This window comes from Xyrauchen texanus, chromosome 48 (genome assembly GCF_025860055.1).
Source record: "Xyrauchen texanus isolate HMW12.3.18 chromosome 48, RBS_HiC_50CHRs, whole genome shotgun sequence".
Classification (NCBI taxonomy): domain Eukaryota; kingdom Metazoa; phylum Chordata; class Actinopteri; order Cypriniformes; family Catostomidae; genus Xyrauchen; species Xyrauchen texanus.
Window position 1 is genome coordinate 10,791,101 of NC_068323.1, and position 24,951 is coordinate 10,816,051.

Consider the following 24,951-nt stretch of genomic DNA (forward strand, 5'->3'; position numbering starts at 1 on the left):
AGCATTAATTCAACATAGACTCAAAACAGACTCAATATACTTTCTTCATTTGCATTCCTGGTTTTATTACAAGAGAAATATTGAGTCAACTAAATATTTTAGAGCCAAGCATATGTAGAAAATATGTTCTTTGTCTTTTATGTCTTTAAAGGTTTTAAGAATTTTTGTGACTTTTTCTAGATCTTTTAAGATTTCCCTAATTTCAATGACTCTTCCATGACCTTTCAATACATATATATATATATATATATATATATAAAGAGAGAGAGAAAGAGAGAGAGAAAGAGAGAGATTTTTTGTCTTTAAAGATTTTATAAATTTTTATGACTTTTCCAAGCCTGTTGAAAGACTATTTATTTTTTAAAATTTGTCTCTTGGCTTTCCATTAGTAGGAAGAAACATCTAAAGTATAGTAACAGTAAATATAATAATAATGCAATAAACTCTTACTGAATATATTCTGCCTGATAGTGGCAAAGCTTTTATTTGTATTATTACAAGGACAGTTTACTCTAAATAATGAGAGTATGCACATCACAAAATAGCCTTATGAAGGAGTTCAGATGAAGACTTTGATGTCTTATTGTTGAAAAAGCATCAGTTGAGAGAAAAAAACAGATGTTGTTGACACACACACACACACACACACACACACACGTAGTGTTTCCATGTTTTATGGGGACTTTCCATAGACATAATGGTTTTTATACTGTACAAACTTTATATTCTATCCCCTAAACCTAACTCTACCCCTAAACCTAACCCTCACAGAAAACTTTCTGCATTTTTACATTTTCAAAAACATAATTTAGTATGATTTATAAGCTGTTTTCCTCATGGGGACCAACAAAATGTCCCCACAAGGTCAAAAATTTTGGGTTTTACTATCCTTATGGGGACATTTGGTCCCCACAAAGTGATAAATACACGCTCACACACACACACACACACACACACACACACACACACACACACACACACACACACACACACACACACACACAAGAGAAAGAGGGAGAGAGAGCAAGAGAGAAATGTGTGATCTGAATATAGCTGAGATGAAAATGAGAGAATCGAATGCAGAGAATTGATCAGATTCTTCATTAAGTCCAAGAATCTCATTATCTGAATATTAATTTGCTGATGCATTTGGAGCCACTGGCCACAAAAGGAATTGAACTCAGAAGATTGCACTTTGAAAATGCAAGAGGAGAGTTCATGAATGTATCAAGACATTGAAATGACTATCCTACTTCATTATAAATACAAAAATATTTGATGGGCAAAATTATAATCGATAGTAATAGAATATCTCTGTTCGTCTGTCATTTTGTTGCCAACTGAGATTAATCTGAATTTGAACCAGCGCAATTACACATCAATCATTCAACAAAAAGCCAGCGCTTGAATTTGTTACCGACGACTAAATTGAGTTTATTTTTGAATGCCATAAATTCCCAATGGAGTGTCCTAATCTACCTCCTTCCTGTCTCTCTGAAAACATCTCTCTTTCTCACGGACTTGTCTTACAAAAAACAATGTCACGAAATATTGATGTCAATCTCTGCCATAAAAAAGAAGCATGCTGGCGTCACTCTTACCGGGCATCTGTCCACACTATTCTTCTCTCCATGTGGTCCAGGGTGAGTCCGTTGGGCCAGGCGCCAGTGTCCATGTCCTTAAAAACCACATGCCGCTGTTCTCCGCTCATGGAAGCACCTTCGATACGGGGGAATGTGGCATCCCAATCAGTCCAAAAGAGAGCACTGAAGATAAAAAAACATTCACAGATAAGCCACATAAAGATGCTTCCAATGCAACTAGCAAGCTTTTAAACAAGGTTTAAAATGAAGTCTACTTGCATATCACATCCTCATAAAAAACATTAGTGCAATTACAAAATAGGCAAGAATGTGTAATAGTCCAATTCGACCATAATGTGCCTTCTGGAAATCATATAAAAACTCCTTTATGGGTGATTAGATAGTTTCATTGCTATCCGTAAACCACCTTACAAAGCTATTACTCACAGGACTCGTTCATTAAAGCTATGAAGTAATTGGAAAAATGGTCTTATTTGCTGTTTATATTTCTCAACAGAATTTCTCAATTTCTCTACAAATGAAATGAACAACACACCCCTGGCCTGGGTCCACAGCTATCGCCCGTGGGTGTTCCATACCGCCAGCGATGAGGGTGGTTCGTAAGTCGCCGTTCAGCTTGGCCACTTCGATCTGATCCAGGTTACTGTCGATCCAATAGAGATTTCCCGCAATCCAATCCACAGCTAGCCCCTCTGGGGTGGCTAGCCCATGCTGGACAACCACCTCAATGCCTGAAACACCTGCAGAGATAGCAACCAATCATGATACAAATGAAATTGTGTCTTGCTTTATCATTAGAGAAAGAATGCTTGTTCGAGTTTTGGTACCTGGTCCAAAATTATTTTATTGCTACACAGTGGATATTTCACATCGAAACTGCTGAGATATGTGTATGGAGCCATTTAATATCATCTTGCAAAAATTTTACTTTCATGACATTCAACTCTATATTTTATGTCACAACACTTATGTACATTATCATAGGTCAGATTACATTCTTAAATTGGAATTTAAACTGTGTAGTGTTGCAGTTTCTAATCAAGTTTCCCCGAAATGAATCTTAAGCATAGGCCCTCAACACAAAGCGATTCCCACATTATTTCTATTGTTTTCTCTCTCTCCATCTCTATGTATTTGTTCCTCTGTGATCGGACTGTAAATGACTCCTTATACATTTCAGGGTTTTTTGAAGATGAAATTCTAATACAGTCAATACACTGATTTTGTTCCTTGGATGAAAAGAAAAACCTAAAGAAACACATTATATCATGAACAATTCTGCTGAGAAACAATGATTCCATCGGGCCAATAATAATACTGCATATTCCAATACATTGTACAACAGCCTGTTATTTTCAGAAGTATATCCATGTTTTTATTTTTATTTTCTTTACATAATTCCATGATGCTAGTGACTTAATTGTTCTAAACATATTCGAAATGTATCATCAACAAGTATTGTATTGCTACGATACCTCCAGTCTCTGACAGCTTCCCGCGGTAGATTTTGTCTTCTACAACATCGGTCCAGTACAGCAAGCTCTGACTAAAATGGAAATCCAATGCAATGGTGTTTCTGAGTCCAGGAACCAGCAGGCTGTAGTCGCCTCTTTGCAGGTTTATACGCCGAATTTCATGCCTGATGGAAAAAATGATGTAGGCCTCAAAAGGATCTACAAAAAAGGCAAGACATTATCGTTAAAATGAAAAAGAAGGTACATGGCATCAATCAGTTTCATTCAATGTTGAAAAGTAGGACCAATGGAATTACAAAATGTTGAGATCTGTTCAGATAAAATGACACTTTTTAGGAATAAACTAAATGTTTTCATCAAAAGGATGGAATGAACAACGAAGAAATAGCAGTCTAAACAAGTTATGCAACTTAATGCTTTGAAATGCATAAACGAGTTTATTTAAAGTTGACTAGTTAGGCTGCTTAAACGCTAGAGTTTACCATGTGTCAGAGAACACTGCGAATGCATTGACTTCAATGGGGATGGCGTTTCGACAGGATGGAGAGTGAAAACGCAAGGGTTTGCGATAGTGACGTTTCATCATGCAACCAGTTGAAAGCATTTAAACTTTTGCTGCACCACACTCTGACATAGGAATGCGTTGACCAATGTGAATCTCGGAAAGTGGGGACTAGTTGCGCTGTGAAATCGGAAAAACATGGCAGACAAAATCATACATGTGGTGTATTCATTCCATGTCCATGTTATTTTCTCTGCCAGGCTAAAAAGAAAGGGATTGTAGAGAGAGAGCCTTGAGAAGTGTTTCAATGTTTACTTGTATATTGTCAAAACCGGACTCTTTCCTCTGGTACACGCATTCCAAATGGACTTTTCACACTACCATGCGTCAAAAGCTCCGTTGGAGCTTCCCCTGGTATGTAAGTGCACTTTGCCTTATTGAAAATTATGAAATGCAGAGATTCATTCAAATTAATTCAAAATTGTACGACACATCAAGCACTGAATGGAGTCATACTCATACTTTTCCACAAGTCTGAAACTGGAGAGGAAATGTGAATAACAGTATAAATTATAGCTGTCTGTTTGAGCTCACAAAAACTAAAAGCATTTTGAAAGCTCTCAGTGGAGAGGTTCAACGTTGGGCCGTGTGTTTGAGTTTTATTAAAACATGTTACTTAAAGCTCTTCTCACATCTCTTCCTCTCTACTTTCATAAAGCACACAAGAGTCAGAGCTCTCACATCTTTCCACCTTTTTCTCTGTTTGATGCATTTGTGAAGTCAAATCACTAAAACGAAATGCATACATATTAAATTTGTATTCTACACCTTAAAAATCAAAGCCTACTACATATTAAATGCACCATCCTCTCTCTAAGGAGAACATTGGACCAAGAATACATTACGCACATGCATCATGAAGGCTAAAATTTGAAACAAACTAACTAAAAAATAAAATAAACACATTTTGTGCACTGTGAAAACATTATTTTGCTGAACATTTACCAAGCAATATGTGTGTGGTAGTTAAAAAAATATATTTTATAATAACGAGTCCCCAATTATTTACTTGTCATTTAACAGATGTTTATCCATTTTATTTTGAAGGATAATTCAGTTCCCCTGAAGCAATTTGAGCAAAATTGCCTAGCTCAAAGGCACAATGGTAACAAGACGAACTGTAATCTTAGTAACTCTGCAGTTTTGGTATTAATGCTTTTTGGGACAGGTGTAATGTATGACCTTGTCTTGTTCTACTGTTTCCCCTTTGTCTTCCATTTTTGTCACTTTCGTTACTCCATAGTTTTCACTTTTGACCCGTCTGTAACTCCACAGTCTTGTTAGCCCTCGTGTTCATTGTTCATTTTTTTCACCTGTCCTCGTTTAGTTTCTCATTGGTTTCTATTTAGCACCTTGTCATGTTATTTTGAGTTCTATTTGTTCATTGGCCCTTTCATGTATTTATACCCTGTCTGTTTGTTCAGTCACTGTCGATCGTTTGTTTTGTTAGTGAATGTTTAGGTTTGTAGTTAGCCTGGTCTGTGTTCCCTGCCCTTGTGCTCTGTTCATGTTTACTTCCCCATTGCGGGTGTTCCTTTGTGTTTATCAGTTAATAAAGATACTGCAAGTGGATCCTCAACCTTCGTCTCCCTCCGCTATCTCTGCTCAGCGTAACAACTGGACTTCTAACCTGAGTCAACATGAAATAGCATTTGCAACTATTTTATTTCCATAATACGACAAACAGGAAATTTAACAAAAAAGAAGGGTGGGACTTAATTTTATCCAACTGGAATTAATAGGATCATGGATTGGGAGTTCCATACTAGAATGTTAACCAGCATTTAATTACAGAGTTACCTATTGCCAAGATAAAAAAAAACTGCATTACCTACAACAGTGGCCTACAACAATGCCTAAATATTTAAGCTATTTTACTATTGGTTTATATTACCTTATAGTCTGCACGGATAAGCACACTTTTCTTTTCTTTTTAAAGGAAAAAAATTGGATAAGGTTTCATGAAAACTATAAAGATAACATGCACTGATGAATTGTGATGAATACAGCCAAGAACAAGTATGAAGTAAATGTAAGCAAAGGCGTAGTTCTTGCAGGAAGATCTTGCGATTCATTCATCAGGCATCACATCCAATCACAATACAGCCTCCGCTTAATAAGCCTGCCAGCAACCTTTCATTTTTCGCATACTTCTGTGTTTTCACCCCCCATCTCCACCAGTTTAGGTCCTGTACTGGGTGGGGGTAATCTCCCCTGCCATCACCATCCCACCTTTGGCAGGATCTGACAGTTAAAGGGCACTGAGTGCTGAATCTTTCCATTTGAATAATTCCAATAATCTCTAGTCTTTCTGATACGAATAAAAGGGAAAATGTTGAGTTCATATAACATTTACCATTGGACAACCACCACTATTTGTGTTAGCAACATTCCAAGTATGCTACTTTCTGTTACCTGTGCTGTGGCAGCTGTCTCCATCAGGTTCCAGACTCCAGCCTGGATAGCAGGAACACTTCACAGTGCTCTTATGTTGTTCACACACTTGACTGCAGCGCAAGTGTTTGCTACAGAAATCCAGCACCTCACAGGTATGGCCATCCGATGCAAGCTGGAATCCGGCAGGACAGGAACACACCACCCCTTTACCTGGTGCCACCGAGCACTCATGACTGCAACCACCCTTCCGTACAGAGCACTCATCTATGAGGAAGAAAGATGGGAAGGAAGTAGATTAATTACAAAAAACCCTGATGAAAAAATAATAATAATTAAACCCTCCTTGGCTGAACACTTTTCCGGCCAGGCTGTTTTGTTTGGTCTGTTTAGATGTTATTAAAGGACACTTGTCAGCTAATCCAGCTTAAAACAGCTAAGACCAGCAAATCACCCAAAGCTGGTGAATTTGTGATGATTTTAGAGGGATTTGAGCATTGACTGCTGGGAGTCCAGATGGCCATACAGCTAGACACCATCTTAACTAGCTTAGGAGACTAGTTTTAACCAGCTATGAAAATCAAACCACTTTGGGTTAAAGTTGTTTCTCCTAGCAGTGCTAAACTTGTATCTGTCAGGTTGTCCAGCTGACAAGTGCCAAAAACTAAAGCCAGGTGGTTTTCTAGTTTTAGCTGGTTTTAGCTGGACTTCTAGACAGGCCAATTTGGTATCTAGCAGGCCAAAGCAGTTTGGCATGCTGGTCTCCCTGTCAAAAAATACCCATCTACAACCATTAAAACAGACCAACCAGTCAGACACAAGCTTAGCAAGGCTAGGAGACCAGTTTAAATCAGCTAAGAACAGCAATGCACTTTAGGCTGGTTAGACTGTTTGGTTGTAATGGATTCAGCAGGGTTTTGGTAACCTGTGAGAGCAGCATGGTCATTTGTGAGATCAGAGAAGACCAGCTAAACCAGCATAGACCCCCAAACCATATTAGGTTGTTCAATTTTGATGGGTTTAGGGGGTGTTAGGCAGCTGGTAGAAGCCCAGAGGAACCAAATAGGAAATAAACGGAGAAAGAGGGAAAGAAAAAAAAAACAAGGAATGGTTTGTTGCTTCCCTATCTGGTCCTACAGGCTAAGTACGAGAGAGAAGTATCTGAAGTGTTCATCAGACGTTTGTTTCTTGGTTCATTAGTGCTCATTTGAGATCAAGTGGAAGCAATGTACAGAGGAACACCAAGACACAATGGCATCCTTGGATCCAAAGCACACATTCAGTAGGTGTAGGAATTTGTGTGTGTTTGCCTTAGAGTTTGTCTTCCAATGAGAGCTCAGAGGCACTGGACTCCAAGCATTATTCTACTACTGTGTTGTGGTTTATGGCCATGGTCCATAAGTTAACAAAATGTTCAAACAAAATGAGGGTGAGTAAGAATTACAGATTCAGAGTGACAGATTTTTCATTTTTAGGTGAACTCTCCCTTCAAGATCAGAGCTGACAAATTTGAATATGTGATAAACACAGAATGAAAACACAAGATGTTACATTTATAGGCTAAAGGTTAACTTAATTCACTTATGATCCAGCAGTGGAGGCCAGGGAGGCACTCTAGGTAACACCACCTTGAGAAGTAAGCATATTTAAGGTTTAAATGAAGAGTCTAGTGCACTAATTAAGGATAATGCATCCATAAACTTTAAGGTAGTTATAGCAGAGGAGTTGTGAAGTAATTAAAGACGTGATATGCACTCAATTGAAAAACAGTAAAAAAAAAAAAACAGGTAGATAGATGATGGGAACAGAAACGGACCATGGAAAAGAATAAAAAAGAAGTGTATAAAATGACAAATAAAAGGGCATTATTTCAGGCTAAGGTAGAATTTGCCAATAGCAATATTGAGTATTCTGCTACAATTAGTAAGTCGTGAGACTCATTGTTTTGCTGCAAACAAGTAAAGTAGCTAGTACAGAAAATTAAAAATGTTCCAACAGGGTATTAATAGATTTTTTTGTGAGTTACTTAAAATTCTGTTAAAATGTCAATGAACCCTAGTGACTTTACAATGCAAGAGTTCAATAGACTAATTAACATTGTTCAAAAACTCTTGTGAGTTGATGAAATAGTCTGATATATTCATCATGGTTTTGTCATGTTGAAGTTTCATGAAGGACTGTGGGGGTCTTTATTTCAAATTCTGAATCCAATATATATATAAAACAAAACTTAAAAACTAAAAAAAAAATTCAGTACTCAAAAATTAAATCCAAAGTTAAGATCAAATAACAAACATATAGAACCAATATTTCCAGGGTCACTTCCTGGTACGCAAGAGATCTAAAAACAGAACTCTTTAATTGTATTTTATGTTGGGGTTAATTTTATCAGGCAAGTTGCCTTTCGTGAGCTCTCCTGAAGCAAAACAATAGCTTTGTGTGAGAAACAGACTAAAATTAAAGGAATTATTCACTGAGAAACCTCCTCTTTGCTACAGTTCTCTCATTTGCAGTTCCGTCTTTAAACAAGGTGTGGCATGCTCAGTCACATGACGTGCAAGAACCAGTGTTGTTTGCCATCAATGACATAAAACTTGGTGCAGTGCATCCAGTGCATTTTATTTTAACATCATAAATGAGATTTCAGATTGTTAGTAAATAATAACTTAAAAAGTCTTTGTTAAAGGACATGAGGAAAACTTGGCTATGAAAGAGGTCATCCACCATTCTCTTTCATTGTATGGAAAACAAAAGCTTGGATATTCTGTCTGAATCTATTCGTTTAATAGTAAATCATGATAACGTTTTCATTTTGAGTGAACTATTCCTTTAAGAACAAATTCTCATAATTAATAGCAACAATGGTAGCTATATGATATTCTGAGGTCCTGATAACCAAGAGCACTTGATGTGCTGATTGGCTTCAGGACACAGAGCAACGTATCCATACACACATCCAGAGGACAAGGCAAATTGAAGGCTTCTTCTTTAGCCTACAGAAAAATAGCCTTAGGGCAAAACCTTCCAAAGCCCAGGAGGATCAAGTCAGAGTTTTTCAGTTCCATTCAGAGTTGTATGGAAGTGAGTACAGGCAGGTAGAATAAAAATAGGCAATCCTTTTATGAGGTTCTGCCTATATTCTCAAGTAATATTAATGCTGAGTAGGATAAGCTGCTGCTGGCAGGTGAATTCTCTCCTGCCTTATACAGTGTAGAGTGTGATTAAGTTTTATAAGGCTTCCTTGCCTCTAATAGGAAAGGACCAGCTGGCTAAGCTCAGTGACAATCTGGTTGTAGCTGCAGGAGGGCGCTCCTTGCCATCCTAACAAAGAAATAAATTGATGACCCATTTCTCTTTTCAGTGATGATTTTAAAATCCTCTACAGCATTCTCTATACAATCCTGGGGAAGTTGTTTGGAGGGCTATTCTTCAAGATTAGACTATCAAGACATGTAGGACAGGCTTGTTATAGCTAATATGTAATTGATCTCAGGACAGTTTTGGATGTTTCTATATGAGTTTTGACATTAATCTTACCGTTTGACCAGGGTAAGTGAACTTATCTCTGCCAAAGGCTAGCCAAAAACTCTGATTCAACCCAGCTTTCATTGTCAACATGTGTTTAAGTACAAGATAATTTAATAGGACACTGAAGTGTGCTTAAAGTTAATGAGGGTTTGATTGCCCATTTTTAATTATATAAGGAAATTAGACATGAATGTAATGTTAAAAGCCAGTTTCTGGCCTATTGAACATCTTCCTGCAAGGATTTGGGCTGAAGTTTAAGGCTTTACAATTTTCTGCACTATTGAGTCATTAAAAGGGCCAGAAAGATATAAAGATACTAAAAGTCATCATAGACGTACTTTGTTAAAGAAAAACAGCTCTTTAAAAATAGCTCTTTATTTTGGTCAAAAGGAGTTGTTTCTTACTTTCTTGATTTATCTCTTTGTTCTTTCTTTTGTCAGGTTGACAGGGTAAATATATTTGTTTCTTAAACTCAAACTCTCTTCTCTCTGAGAGCCTGCACAGATATCTGATGATATTTCAGCTAAATGTCATATGGCCGGGGGGTATGGGAAAAGATCCTTTTATACTGAATCTTGTTTAAGCAAGAACATTCCTATATTCAATTTGTAACTTGAAAAACTGACATCTTTTGCGCAGTCATGAGAATGAGCAATGAGAGAAGCTCGTTCCCAGTGGCTTGCATGTTCTTGTGAGAACTTGGGCTGTTTTGAATTTAAAAATTACTTTGAAAAATTCTGTGTTGTTTTGTTGTTTTTGTATGCTTTTAGAAGACTTGGAATGTGATGTATGAGTGGCATTGGCTCCTTTTATGAAACATTTAGGTCCTAATTTAAGTTTTAAAATGAAGCAGTATCTACTGCCATTGTATTGAAAGACAAATTACCATTTTCATTAAAGGGAGTAAATTATAAAAAAAATTTGGGAAAACTATTCCATTACTATGAGGTCATAAAAGCTTCTCTTCTCTTCTCTTCTCTTCTCTTCTCTTCTCTTCTCTTCTCTTCTCTTCTCTTCTCTTCTCTTCTCTTACATGGATCCTCAGAGGCCAGTTTGCAGCCCTGTCTCAGCGTGCTACCCAGCATTAATCAGTCTGGAGGGGGATCTCTGTATGTGTGTGTTTCTATGAGGAGGAGCCAGTAAATGTAATTGGCTCTAAGCTGATACTCAACCGCTTCCCCATCTTACCTGAGGGAAGATATGTCTCTCTGAGGCTCTCATAAAGTAACCTTAATACACTCCTACACATATCACAGACCAAACACTCTGGCTGAAAACTTCCAATTCCACAAGACCTAGACAGAGCAACTCAGCTCATGTTCACACTCATACAAATACACTTCACACTTCACAAAAAGGAAGAATTCCATTTACTTTACATCAGATACAGACAAATACAGGATAGGTCTGTATAAAATTCTAAATCAATTGGGAATATCACATTCTTATACATTCTGACATAAAAAACAGCAGTCATTTCTGAGGTTTTGAAAGCTTAAAATTTGTCTTAAAGCATGCTATTGGCAAAGAAAACTGAACCGAAATACCAGGTGCCATAATGGGTATGGAGCTCACTCCCTTTCCCATAATGACCCTTTAGATTTGGCTTATGCTGGACTGAAATGAGATGAAAACTTTGCCTCCCCCACTCTCCAGCTTAATCTCTTACCTACTCATTATCAAAACAGTTTATCTGTCTCCTTCATTTAGTACTACAGTGTAAAAAACCAAGACAAACAATAAGAAAACAGTCAAGAAACAATCTAAATCCACAACACTAGGTCTGATCCACAAATCATGCTATACATACACATGTAAATCAAAATCCTCCAAGTTAGGAAAAGAAAGTAAGAAGTGTTCCTATATCAACATACTTTGTTGGTCCTGGAACATGTTATTGACAATCAAAGGCCAAACCCAATCCCTTATCTACTACTAATCAAAGTGCTATGATTGGTCAATGAGGATGTTTTTCAAGACTAAACCCAGCCCTAAGACAAATTCTAAACCTAATCCTAAAATCTGATTGGTTGATAGGGACCAAAAGGAATATTTTATTGCTTTCTCTTTCATAGCTCATGAGAATTCATTTTGAGACTTAAAACTCACCACAGTAGGGTCCCTCGTCAGAGTGGTCTGCACAGTCTCTCCAACCATTACAGATTTTTTCTGGGGGAAGGCAGACGGACGTCTCATTGGCGCAGGTAAACTTTGGAGGTTTACAGACAGACACATCACATCCCTCCTCGTCTGATTGGTCTTCACAGTCAATGTCCCCATCGCACACCCAGTCTTTGCTGATGCATTTACCTTCAACGCAGGCAATTGCATGGAAAAGAGAAAACATTTTCAATTTAAAGATGATAAAATTAAATGATGGTAATATTGTGGTAATACTGAACAATTAGGTTCTAATCGTTAATGCTGGTTAATGCATTATGGAATTTTTTCATCAGCTGTTTTTATAGCATTTATTAATCTTGCAAAAATTATTTAAACTGTTAATTGTTAGTTTATAATACTAATTACTTCTGCATACAACTAATGTACATTAGTATATGCAGAAATTGACATTAACCAAGGTTAATGCATTCTGTAAATATATTGTTCATTGATAGTTCATGTTAACTATGGTGTTCAGTGTTTCCCCTAGGATTTTTTTCAGCAGCGGTTCTGTTGTGCACGTGTCCACAAGCCCTAAATGCCGGACCTGTATTAACATGTGATGGTCAAAGAATAGATTAAAACAAGGGAGTCAAACTCAATTTCAGCCTGGGCCACATCAGGGTTTATTTGTGCCCTTCAAATGGCACCAGCAGCTGCTTTGGTAGCACCCATATAAATAATATTATATGTTATGTGCATTGAAATGCACATTTAACAGTACAACATTGATTTTGAGGTTGGGATGCAGATGAGTATTATGATAATAACAACAGTAACATCTGTGGAAAAAGATAAACACCTAATGTTTATATGGCTAAATTGAAATATTCTGACAAATTTAATAAGTTGGGTCTATTGATAAAACTACAGTCATCTTTTGGAATTTCTGAAGGCAAACAAAAAACATACACCTTTTTTACAGCGTGTTTCGGGTTTTTCCTCTTTTCTACGGATTCATCTGTTTGTATTTTACCTGTTGCTGTTGGCGCTTAGCTGGAGTCTGTGTTTTGTAGCCTTCTAGCTTTTTTAGCATTGCTTATCTATCTGTTTCCAGCTTTTAGTCCTTAACATCTGCCATTTTTCATCGTGTTTCCCTCCAAATTATTGTTATCACGATTCAACTGCGTGCATTTTCAGCGTGCATCAACTTTAGATTTTTATCGTGATTAAACTGTGTGCATTTTACAGTATGCACCTGCTTTCTCAAAAATCAATCACAAAGAACCGCATATCAAGAACAACCGTAACAACTAACAATTGCATGAGGGATGCACATCGATCTCAACCCTCACCGCTCAGCAACAACAACAACAACAACAATCAACTGAGGTATTTCTTGGCATCAGCTCATGTTATTTCTTCCTGCATTGCATGTCACATGTTTACAATAGTTTTTTCCACCAGCAGTGAGGGATTCACATATGAAAAATGTAAGGAATTAGTCAGGCTGACAGAGAAGGATAATGAGTTAGCGACGTGCTTCTGAACGCTAGTGGAGGTCAGTCAGAAAGAGAAGCCAGTAGATACTGTTTCGTATGCGGGCAGTACAGAGAGCAACACACACACTTTGGTTCCGCAGCAGGGCATTTGGGTGACGTTTTGGCAGCATACTCGCTCAGCAAAGCATCACCATACTCCCATTCCTGTTAGGGTTTCCAACCGATTCTTCCCACTCAGTGATGCACCCACTGAGTATCATGTTGAAAGAGCTCTTGTTATTGGTGATTCTATTGTAAGGAACATGGAAATAGAGACTACAGCCACTATTGTTAAATGCATTTTGGGTGCCAGAGCGTCTGATATCAGTTCAAAATTACAAGTGATGGCTAAGATTTAGATTTTCTAAAATTGTTATTCATGTCGGCACTAATGATGTCCAGCTTTGATGGAGATCACAAGAGATAATGTTAAAGAGGTGGGTGAATTTCCAAAAACGATGTCAGACACTGTAATATGCTCTGGCCCCCTCCCTGCTCATCATGGTAATGAGGTAGATTAGTAGATTAGTGTCACTGAATCCACTGGCTGGATGTCTGAATGATGTCTGGAGAATAGCACAGCATTTATAGACAAAATAAATCTAAAGAGAGACAGACTCCATCACTCCAGGGAAGGTGCCGCTCTCCTCTCTTTTAATTTGGCTCATGGTCTTCATAATGATAGTATTTGACTAACTGGGGCTCAGGTCAGGAAGCAGACAAACTGGTTAATCCGAACATCTACTAGCTGCCTTGAGAGGTCACACAGGTCACATAAACTACAACACATAGAGACTGTGTCTGTTCCCTGAACTACCAAACACAAAACTATCACTAAATCATTTAGAAAACATTTGATTACGGTCAAACTTGAACAAAACAAAAAAGTTTAAAAGATAAACATCATATGAAGGTAGGGCCACAAACATAAGAACTCTTTCTACCAAAGCACTAATTGTAAATTAAATTATTACAGATCATAGTTTGGATGTGCTCTGTTTGACTGAATCTTGGCTTAAACAGGATGAATATATTAGTTTAAATTAATCTACTCCCCCAGGCTATTGTTTTAAACATGAGCCTCGACTGAAGGGTCGAGAAGGAGGTTTTTCTAGAATTTACAGTGAGGTTTTAGGTGTTACTCAGAGAACAGGATATAAATGTAAGTCTTTTTTACTAATAATGCTTAATGTGACATCATCAGATATAAATAATAAAACTCTGTTGTCTTTTACCCTTGCCCGGGCCTTATTCTGATTTCCTTGGTGAATTTGCAAATGTTTTATCAGATCTTGTAGTTACTGTAGATAGCGCTTTAATTGTTGGTGACTTCAACATTCACATAGATAATGAAAATGAAACATTGTGATTAGCATTTATCGATATTCTCAACTCTCTTGGAGTCAGACAAAATATAACAAGACCAACTCATCGCCAAAATCATACGCTAGATTTAATTCTGTCATATGGAGTTGATGTTGATAATATAGAAATTCTGCAGCAGAGCGATGACATCTCGGATCATTACCTCGTCTCTTATATGCTGCGATCGGCTAATGTTACTCAATCTACACCACGCTATCATTCAGGTAGAACTATTCTTTCGACCACTAAAGATAGCTTCACTAATAATCTTCCAGATCTATCTCATACACTCAGTAAACCCTAAAGCCTAGAAGAACTTGATGAAATAAATGTAAATAAAGTCTTCTCGAGCACTCTTGACAGTGTCGCCCCCCTTCGATTAAAGAATATTAAAGAAAAAAAGCCCTGGACCATGGTACAATGATCACACTCATGCTCTCAAGACAGCAGCTCGGAAAATGGAGAATACAAAATTAGAGGTATTTTGAGGTGCATGGAAGGATAGTGTCTGTAGCTACAGATAGGCACTAAAAGCTGCCATGTCAGCATATTTTAGCAAACTCATAGAAAATAACCGCAACAACTTATATGTTCATTTCTACAGAGAAATAGTATATATGAACAATTACAGTCAGGATTTAGGCCTCATCACAGTACAAAGACTGCACTTATCAGAGTTACAAATGACTTGCTCTTATCTGATCGTGGCTGCATTTCACTTCTAATGCTTTTAGATCTTAGTGCTGCATTCAACAAGATAGATCACAACATTCTCTGAAATAGCCTAGAGAATTATGTTGGCATTTGTGGAGTTGCATTAGCATGGTTTAGGTTCTATTTAGCAGACCGTTACAACTCTGTCTATGTAAATGAGGAATTGTCAAACCAAACAAAAGTTAAGTATGGAGTGCCACAGGGATCAGTTTTAGGGCCTGTGCTTTTCTCCTTGTATATGCTTCCCCTGGAGATATTATCAGGAATTGTGGAATAAGTTTCCACTGTAATTCTGATGATACCCAACTTTATGTTTCTTCAAAACCTGATGAGATTTCACAATTATCCAAATTAGCAGAGTGTACCAATGAAATTTTGAATGATTTTAAAGATCAATGAAAGATTGTATGGCCAAAAATTTCCTTCTACTCAATTCCGACAAAACAGAGGTACTAATTGGACCAAAAACCTCTAAAAACAAGCCTTTAAAATAGAATTTGACTCTCGATGAATGTACTGTTACATCATCAGCGAAGAACTTGCGTATTATATTTGATACCAATCTGTCCTTTTAAAAATCAAATTGCCAATGTTTGTAGAACAGCATTCTTCCACCTAAGAAATATTGCTTAATTACGACACATGCTCTCTGTTAATTATGCTGAAAAACAAATTCATACGTTCATGACCTCAAGACTAGATTATTGTCATGCTTTACTGGAGGATGTCCAGCAAGATTAATTAATAAACTTCAATTGGTTCAAAATGCACCAGCCAGAATGCTGACTAGAACCAAGAAATATGATCATATTAGCTCCATTTTATCGTCGTTACATTGGCTACCTGTTAAATTTCATATTAGTTGTATAATTCTGTTAACTATGTACAAAGCTTTGAATGGTCTAACTCTGCAGTACTTAAGTGACCATCCACCACGCTATATTCCATCATGTTCATTACGATCAAAAAATTCTGGCCTGTTAATAGTTCCTAGAATATCAAAATCCACAAAAGGAGGCAGATCATAGAAGATATTTAGACTTGCTTTAAGAGAATGTATCTTAAATATATGTGTATTTTGACAAGTTTATTTATTCATTTGTTCATACTTCTGCCAGTGCAGTAAAGAAAAAATATACTCATATTCATCATAAATGCTCTAAAAGCAAGTCTAAATATTTTATATGATGCTTCTCAGGTAAATTAATTTTGTTTTAAGGATTTTTCGATATTTTAAAATATTCAAATTAATTAAATATTATATTCAAAATTCTCTGATAACAATTTTCTCTTCTGCAGTATAGCTGTTAAGTAAATGTACATAAGGAGTTTTAGATATTTATATTGGAAAACAAACCAAATAAGACAAAAAAATAAATAAATTGTGCATTGTAAAATGGGCTAAAACTACACCCTCTGACCTTTTTGTTCACTTGATTTCGATCCATCTTTAGCTCACAAAAAACAATCTCTTTCTTCTTTATTGAGCTGCATATCGCCGATTTTCTTCAGGACACTCATATTATAATTCACTATGTCGCGAATATTTTTAACACGATATTTTTAGTCAAATTAATCGCACTGAATTAACACGTTAAATCAACAGCCCTAATTTATAGTAACGTCAAAGTCATTTTAATGTTAGTCCCCTTATTTCATCATGCCTGGATAGCATGTGGTGTAAAAGTGAAAACTGAGTAAAGCAGAGTAAAGACTCATTAAACAAAAATCAGAATGAAAGTGAATTAAAATCTGATTAATGTCTCAGTGAAGCAAAGACTTAGTCAAGGTCTAATGACCATGAAAACAATTTGGTCTTGGGAGGATTCAAAAAAGAAATGTATTTACTCAGTGCCCTGTTTCACCTTCTTAAAGAACTTGTCTAGAAAGATAATGAGGGAATTGCTAATGACTTGTCTCACAGACTGAAAAATACAAGCCAAAACACTTTAGGTTACTGAGTACCAGAGGGGTTACCAGGATATCATGTTTGGGGGGCATTTGGCTTGTTTGGGGGGGCAACATAAACAATTAAAAAAATCGGCGCAAAATTAAGCTATACTACACACAATCTGTTTTAGTGCAAATCTTTTTCTAAGCCAGGAACCCAGAGATAGGCACAGGGCCCCTATTAGACTATAGGGCTTAAACTGGATTTTTGTTGTGTCAGACCTCACTCATCTGCTAGCGATGGAAAAATATGCACAAAACAATCCACTTTTAAATTGTAATTTATCATCAGATGCAGAGGCGTTTCCAGCATTGAAGGACATCCGGGGCTTAGCCCAGACAATTTTATTTTCACGCTAGCAACCACTTCCCTGTAGTCCAAAGCTGGTGAGAGGGTATTCTTTGAGTTTTGCTCTGGCTGGGCCTGTTTCTACAGTTCCTAAATCTTCCACTCTAGTTCTATCCTCAACATCCTCTCTCCTCCCTGAATCATCTGTGATGCAAAAGAACAGATACAGCACATAAATTATTGCAAATCAGCTTCAAACAACTAATTCATCAAGTGCTACATATGTCAAATTGTGGACCAATACCATTGAAGAAAATGTATTGGGAAGAGCAGATCAGTGGGATTGACCTAATATCTATCATGATTCTTGAATTTTCATGTACATTAACATAAAGTCATCACAAAAGAGTTATATTATAGTGAGTAAAGTGAGGTAAAAAAAATATTGAATATAAATAATTTATATTTTTTGACATAAATAGTCAAAATGATGTATAAGATCCTAAGTTAAAGCAATACATGAATGACTTTAGTCTAAGTTCATTGACACACTATGGCATCGAATTGTATATAATTCTCATCATCTCTATGAGAATAATTCATCTGTCAAAATCCTTTCATTAGGATCATTGAGATAAACAATGTTTCACTTTTAACTTACTCTAAAGTAAAGTGAATTATTAATTGTTACCAGTTTCCATGCCTGATTATGGCACAGCTGCTGCTCCTCAGTCTGTCGCTCATCTTTGCTACACTCTACAAAACCATTTAATCAAATCAAAGTTTCCTACAAACTAAAATCACAAAACAAGCCACACATACATTTTATGTTAATGCTTATTGGTTATCCTTAGCGAAAACAACACCTGATAAACAAGAAAAGTACATTCCGAACGGGGCTTGAACCGCAGTTTCCAGCGTGAGAGGCGACTGCGTTAACTCGGAGCTACCAAGCTGCGTCAATCTAAACCAGGAGGTTAGAGGCTACAACTCTTGAGGTTTAGCCTACTGTGGGTGAAAGCCAGCTAGATGATGATCTTAACACTTTAAGGACAAAAACAAATGTGAATTCTTACCCACTGACTTCTTTCGGAAAAATCCCCAAAGCCTCATTTGCTTAATTTTTGCTGTCTTTCCTGCTAATTGCCGTTAACTCGCCACTAAGTAACGTTAGTTGATGTCAACGACTGTGCAAGCTCCTCCTCTACCTGCTGCATATTCAACAGAGAGGAAGAAACGGAGTCGCCCATAGGCTACCGACAGCAAAGGAACTTATTCTATAGGCTAGATTATGCCTATGTCTATTTTTACAGGCTGTATGCAGTATGTGCAAAGCCAAAGCACAATGAAATAAGGCAACTTATGATTTCGGGGGTTTACATAGGCTTTTGTCCGGTTTCATATTCAAAATACATTCGGGGCTACACTCAAAACAACAGATGGACAGATTATTTCTCAAATTCTCAGGGGAGGCAGAACTTATCCTAGGGGAGGCACTGCCTCCCCCAGCCTCCCCTAGACACGCCCCTGCTGAGTACACTATTAAGAAGAACTGATAAGGAATCAGTGCTAAAAATGTACGTAGAAACTTTTACAGTATTTCATATTTAAATGGAAAAGAAAGCATTTTTGGAAAGTAGCAGGTTTGATGAGTCCAAGTGAAAGACTTTAAAAAGAAATAGCATTCAATATCAATTTAACCTCTTAAAATGTATTTCTATCAGTGTAGTGTATTTTTTTTACATACATTTTTACAAAACATAATAATTTAACAAAACAAAAAAGACAGAAACAAAACAATGAATTTGCACCTCATTACCACTAATGACACAGCAAACACCAAAGCCCAAAAAAGCACTCAGAAATTGTGTGTAACCCTATGGGAAATTATATGCAGTGATTTGCTAGATTGCAAATGATCCATGTTAAGGTAAGCCTATTTCAGTCCAAAACAACTGCAGAAAACATAGTTTTGTAAAATAAGTTTGTAAAAGCTGAGTAAGTTGAAGATAGTTTTACACAATAGTTAACACTGAACAACACCTTTGCAGCATTTACTAAACTTGATACATTTTTACATACACATATTTGGTGAATTATCCCCCTTAAGTCTGTATTTAGCAATAAAAACAGAAGATCATTCTGACCTAGGATATACACCAGTCTTTAGCTAATTTTAGGACAAATGCTCCAATTTCCAACACCTAACTTTAAAGATTGATTCCACCCACACATACACATTTAGCCACAAACACACAAAATACGCTCAAGTCTACCTAGGACCATCTCACCGTAGTAATAAAGCATTCACTGTCTGCCTCAATCAGAACACACCATGTGGAACGTATTTAAGAGGTCTCAGATCCCTCAATTTGATCCATTTTAAGCATTATAAATTCAGTCTAGAGTGAAGCTAAGCCATAATCAGTGGCCTTTTTGGAACCGACTTTCCACATCATGGTCTCATTTTCATTGGAATACTGATATTGCAATGTAATTAGAATTAGAGCTAACTAATCATGTCAGCCCAGGCTACAATCAATCGATAAATGATATTTATGGCTCATCAGACTCTTAGAGAATTTTCCAGAGGAATATTAGTGGGAAACTTGATTATATACTGGGATAATGTGATTATGTAATGGATATTGCCATCTACCTGAGACCTTGCAAGTGAACTTTGCTTTGGGGTCACACATTCTCTTGTCTCCTTCACAGGCGAATTCGTCGCTGCCGTCTTCGCAGTCTTTATCACCGTCACAGCGCCAGAGCTCAGGGACGCATGTGCCATCACCATGGCAATGGAATTCTTTCTGGCTGCAGTCATTAACAGCAGAGAGCGCTGATGGAGGGAAGGAGCTTGTTAAAAAAAATTATTATTTTTTTATAGGTTTATTCAACTATGATTTTTGTTAATGCTGCAATATTTAAATGCTTTTTTTCTTAATATTTATATTAAGGTTAGAGTAAAACTAACAGCCTTAGAAACTTTTTAACAGTCCTTTATCATTTACTTTTGCTACTTTTCAAATGCCTTTTATGTATTGATATTATTGTTTTACCCATGTCCCAGATTTTCATTCTTAAAATTGAAATATAAAAAACATATAAAATTCTATATTTTTAATAATGCATTACTATTATTACCATTGTAAACATTACATTTATTTTAATATGTATTGTGTGAAAATTATTTTATACACACCTCTACATTATGACGTCATTGTAACCACTTTGCCATTAATACAATTTTTGTAAAGTTTCAAAAGCTGGTGTACTCTCTTAAGTGTACTTCTAACGTACTGCCAATGTCCACCTAATATTTTCGTAGACATTTTAAGTAATAAGTGTGAAAAATATGTTTTAAAGGAGCTTAATTTCTAAAGTGCTCATAGGTGACAAACACTCGTGTACAAAACTTGTTTTGAGTGCAAACTTCTGTATTTTGAAGATGGAAGACATTGGGTTGTATGGCTGGTGATTGTGTTTGTGATCGCACACACCTGTTCTCGAGCAGGTGGCATTTTCGTCGCTGAGGTCACCACAATCATTGTCTCCGTCACACATCCAGTGCTCAGGAATACACTTCCCGCTGGAGCACTGAAACTGAGCCACCGAACAGGCGTGAATGCACCCCAACTCATCACTGCCATCCCCACAGTCATCCTCTAAAGACATAAGAAAGAAGGAAGGAAGGATGGATGGATGGATGGATGGATGGATGGAAAGAAAGGATGGAAAGAAAGAAAGAGAGGGGGAAGGAGGGATGGAGGCAGGGAGGGAAGAAGGAAGCAAGGATGGATAGATGGATGGAAAGAAAGAAAGAAATGAAGGAAAGAAAGAAAGAAAAGAGAGAGGGAGGGATGAAGGTAGGGAGGAAAGGAAGAAAGAAAGAGAGAAAGGGAGGGATGGAGGAAGGAAGGAAGGAAAAGGAAGGAAGGATGGATGGATGGATGGAAAGAAAGGATGGAAAGAAAGAAAGAAAGAAAGAAAGAAAGAAAGAAAGAGAGGGGAAGGAGGGATGGAGGCAGGGAGGGAAGAAGGAAGGAAGGAAGGAAGGATAGATGGATGGAAAGAAAGAAAAGAGAGAGGGAGGGATGAAGGTAGGGAGGAAAGGAAGAAAGAAAGAGAGGGAGGGATGGGGGAAGGAAGGAAGGAAAAGGAAGGAAGGATGGAAGGAAGGAAAGAAAGAAAGAAAGAGAGAGAGGGAGGGATGAAGGAAGGAAGGAAGGAAAAAATTAAATCATTTGGACAAATTAGCAGAAATAAATTACATGATGTCTCTATCCAAAGTCTACTCTGATCATCATTAGCTTTAGCAATGGAGATTTATCTCACCAGAATCACAGTGCCATTTCACACTGATGCATTTCCCATTTGTGCAGCTGAACTGGGTCAACGGTTCACACGTCGGGAAATCTAGGGAGGACACAAGGAGAATGAAATATTAAAAAAGCTAATCTTTGGGACAGAGGACAAGAGATACTCCCCTGTCCAACTTCACTCAACTTTGTAACTTTGTCCTCTTGCCTGCTGGAAATGTGATTAGAATAATATAAGCTTAGGGTTAAGACTTAGACTTACCTCAACTGCCACGAGCCATCGAGAACAACAAACACAGAGTTTGTTTTCGTTGAACTTTGCACCTTCTGTCTTATCTCTCTGGAGACAGAAGTGCTAAACTGCCGCATGAGCATTTCAAAATAAACTGACAACTCAGACCTTTCAAAATTAAACATGTGTTAGAAAAAGCATACCTCAATTCCTGACAGTGAATATGTGTCAAATTGACATCTACTCCCAACCGAAGTGAGCAAGCAACTGCTCTACGGTTGTAACTGTGAACGAAACGGTGCCTGCGGTTTCTCAGACAGTGCACAGTCTGCTTTCCAGTGTCAGCTTGATTTTGATTTAAGGAAGCCAAGCATAAACTTTAATTATTCTGTACAAGGACTGTATTCGAGTATGTGTTTGTGAATATTGAAGCAACGCTGAAATGGTACCCAAGGAAATATAAACTAAATAGAATAGAATAAGATGCGACAATAATGGCGGAAAAAGCTTCAAACACACACCTCGTCCCTCAGAGGAAGAGAGGCAGAGATTTACTGTTTTATTTTTCATCTCTGTGACTCATTTACGAGAGCTGAATGTAGCTGTCAGAGGCAACTTGAGCCATCACAGTGGGTTTACAGCAAGCCAAAGAACATGGTCTTTCAAGGCATAGCAATAAAGCACAAAATCTCATTCAAATTGATTAACTTAATTAAACCGTAATTTCTGTGCCACTAACGTCACAAAATGGAATTTTCTACGTTTTTGAACAGCTTTCCTCAATTCTCTTTCCAAATGACACTGGTCTAGAAAACAGATTCCGTCCCAAATGCAAGCGATTAGTTGAATCAATGTTGCTGTGTCTGGCTGGTTCAAACAAACAAAGCAATTTTTGATAGGACTACAGAGCAAGTATTACACTTATTAGGGTGAATCAACCTACGAATGGTTTACTTATAGCTGACCACTCAAACCACTTTTTACCAACACAGTGCCAAATCTGGCCTACATTAAACAGGTTTTCTACCAAAGGTGATTTTGAGTTTTTTGGCTTGTATACCACTTAAACCTGCTGATCTTGAACAAGGAACAAAAGCATACACTTTAAAAAAAAAACAAAGGAAACTAAACATGTTTGTAATGAGGAGGGTGTGGCAGGGCCATAAGTATGGACGCCTGGCACTGAATTACCCCAATCATCTGGGAGAGGGATAAATAGGAGCTGGAGAGATAGAGCTACACTAGATGGGACAAGCATCCAACAGAAGCCCTACACACAGAGTTCTGCAAATACATTTTGAAATTATAAAGGAAAACACCCAATAATGCATGCAGGGCAGAATTAGGACGATTCCCATTGATTATTAACATACAAAAAAGATCTCTAAATTTTTGGATGCATTTAAAATCAAGTCCTACAGAGTCGCTTCATTTTAAAACCCTCAAAAAAATCCCCTCAGTCAGCTGGTTCTGAGACTCACTAACTCGGTTAACAGTACTAACAGTAACCAGCCTCAGACCAGCACTGCTTTACAACAAAACATCAGAATAAATCAGATCATCAAGCAATCTCAAATCACCTATCTGGAACATTGGGATCAAGAAACTAAAACACAAAGCAAATTACAATTCTATCGGACTCTAAAATCAAAGTATGAATTGGAAGATTATCTCCTGACTGTCAGAGATACAAAGCAGAGACAGATCCTGAGCAAGTACAGGCTCAGTGAGCACAGTCTCGCCATCGAGAGAGGCAGACACAGACAAACATGGTTACCCAGAGGAGAAAGGGTGTGTGCTCACTGTACGACAGGTGAGGTTGAGACAGAGGTGCACTTTCTACTTCACTGCCCAAAATTCCAAGATACAAGGGACATTTATATAGATAAATTAACAAACAGCATAGACATTACATTTATAACCATGACAGAACAAGAACAAATTAATATAATACTTGGAGAGGGACACACAGCAGCACTGGCTGCAAGATACGTTTTAATGTGTCACAGCCTGAGAGACAGTGGGTGAATCTGTGTTATGTGTTTTACCCCTGTGTGTCACCCCCCTATGTTCACCACAGTGACCCTCAGTGTATGTGTGTATATTCATTTATGTGTCAGTGCTCTTCACTTTTTTAAACACTGTGGTCTTCAGCAGTTCTGAACCTTTTTTGTATTTATTTTTATAATTTATTTTCATATTTGTTAAATCTGTTAAACTAAATGTAATTATAGATTAAGGTGTAGTTCTTTTTTACACAGCCTCTGGTTTGGCAATACTGTATTGTTACATTCATGCCAATAAAGCCCCTTTGAATTTGAATTTGAGAGAGAGATGCATGCAGCTGACGAACGTGTGCATTCTGTGTTGGGTTTGAAAGGCCAACAGTGTGAGCATCACTGAGTTGTGTGAGTGTGTACCTGCGAGTGTGTGCTGAAAATAAGTTTTATGTTCTGTCCAAGTGAAAATGTGTGTAATTAAAGTCTTCCGTGAACTGTTCACCTAGCTCCCACAGAGATCTGCCACAAGGTTATAACGCAACAATGGAAACACCTAAAGGGGGTGAATTTGTTTCAAGTTTGCAGCAAATTTGCCACAAATTCTCGGTTTTCGTAAGGGCAGGTGTCTCTGTGATGTTCACAGATTAGTTTTTTGTTTTTACATTTAGGAATCCAATCAAACAAATGTAGTTTGGTGGGAACAAAAAGCACAAACCAGATCCAAGAAAAGATCGAAAGATATCAAAGAGGCATCAACTGTGGAAATATAAAAACAGCATAGGCTGTTTTCTTTGTATGTTTAATGATCCTCCAGCAAACACTTCAGATCTAGTATTGTTTTGTTTAGGCTCTCAATAGCAAATGTCTATTAT

General features: G+C 37.3%; 1 pseudogene; it reads right to left on the reverse strand.

The window, feature by feature from the left end:
• Positions 1–24,951, reverse strand: part of LOC127639573 (low-density lipoprotein receptor-related protein 1B-like) — a 281,174-nt pseudogene that overhangs the window by 142,261 nt on the left and 113,962 nt on the right.